Source organism: Jaculus jaculus, chromosome 1, assembly GCF_020740685.1.
Source record: "Jaculus jaculus isolate mJacJac1 chromosome 1, mJacJac1.mat.Y.cur, whole genome shotgun sequence".
NCBI classification, from domain to species: domain Eukaryota; kingdom Metazoa; phylum Chordata; class Mammalia; order Rodentia; family Dipodidae; genus Jaculus; species Jaculus jaculus.
The window spans coordinates 69,200,939-69,202,712 of NC_059102.1; the positions used below are offsets into that span (position 1 = coordinate 69,200,939).

The following is a 1,774-nucleotide window of genomic DNA, read 5'->3' on the forward strand; positions in this document are numbered from 1 at the left end:
CACCTTCTCTACGACCCAACATGGAGTTCAGGTGCTCAGGGCTGTGCCCAGCTTTTACATAGGTGCTTAGCATGCAAATTCAGGCCTTTGTGCTTATGCGGCCAACATGTTCCTATCCGAGCCATCTCCTTAGCCTCCCAGAATGTGGTTTTCTTTACAGACCATTTACCCTGCCTGTCCACATCAATTCTCTTGTGTTGATGGTAGGCATTAGCTTATGAAATGCTTAGACAGGCTGCAGTAGAGACCTCTGCACTGACAGTCTCTTCCCTATTCTCTCTCTACTTTCCATTTTGTTCAAGATTCTTAGGCCAAACATGTAACAAGAGTCTGTGTGGACATGTGGCCGTGACTCTTCCCACAAGACTCCCTTGCATGTGCTTCTGACTTGCCAGCATTTGCAAACTTGATTAGGCTGAGTTGCAGTCCCCAAAGGACAGTCACATTAGAAGTTAGCCACCAAGCTACCAGTGTCTGGGTGCCGAAGCCATCACAGTGGTGGCATCTCTTTGTTTAAGCAGATCCACGCCATCATCCTCATCAACAGCTGTAACTTTCTCCTATTTTCTGGGGGCAGGAGGAGACAGCAGAGCTGAAAGGCTTCAATTGCCACATTCTCCTTCTGCAACAGACCTAATACAATAACAAAGGCATCGAAAAGATGAAATGTGAGCAGGGGCTCTTTTAAGTGACCATAGTAATCTGCTATGGTTTTAAATACATCCTTTTCAAATCTCAAGTTCATAGGCTGCTTCCAATCAGAACAGTTGGGCCAATTTGACAATCATTTCATAGCTGACAGTTCCCAATGAGGAAGTTGTTTTGACTTGTCATCCATGAGGGCATTCCCCCGCTTGCTGATGTTATATACGTTATGAATAATGAAGTTGGAGTTGACAAGTTTGACGTCCAAACTTTCTTCTAAGGAATCTAGGCCTAGGACTTTCAATAAATATAACAATGTCATGGATTTCCAAATCTCCTCTACATTGGCATCTGCCAGGGGCTGCGGTGGATGAGACGACAAGCTGGCCACCTCTCCAATGGCAATGCTAATTCATCACAATTGGGATGTGCTCTTGTGAAGTGCCTGGTGGGGGATCATTACATTCTGGAAACTGAATAAAATCCTTTTGATATGGGAGCTTCTTCGGATATGGTTTCAAGGGTGAGGAAGGAGAGAATCAGCTTGGTGGCCCTGCAAGGCTGGGACCCACCATGCAACGCTCCACAGGCCGTGGCTGTAGCCTAGGCTGCTCCTCTTCCCGGTACACAAGCTCTGCTGCGCCGCCCTGTCGTTCTTAAATTTGTACTAATGAGGGAAAATCTGTGAAGGCGTATAAGAGCAGGGTGCTCTTTCACTCTATCATGTATCATGTATTATCTATCTATCCATCATCCAACTATCTAATTTCTATAATGTCCACCTATTTTGAAATAAATAAATGAGTATGTATTTTCAATAATAGGAAAAATGCTTGAAATTGGCTCTGTCTTGGAAAAACAAGCTTATTTGGTATTGACACTGGGATTTTCATTTGTACTTTGAGCCTCTAGTAGAAGTGCATCATGGAGTTTCCTGTCATGGTACCAACCAGAAGCTAAGCATGTATTAGGTACCCAGTATTGTTTGATGAGCTCAAATGTGCCTGTGCAAAATCCAACAAAGAGGCAGTCCAAATATGATGTGCAGATGGCTTTGACTGCTTCCTTCCTAATATATTGTTTGGTACAGATATATTTTGATAGTATAGCAAGAATATACTTTGTAGGG

The 1,774-nt window shown here is 43.7% G+C and overlaps 1 pseudogene; it reads right to left on the bottom strand.

Annotated features, from left to right (window-relative positions):
* Positions 1-306: 306 nt before the first annotated feature.
* LOC101606741 lies at positions 307-1,172 on the bottom strand (annotated as a pseudogene).
* Positions 1,173-1,774: the final 602 nt, after the last annotated feature.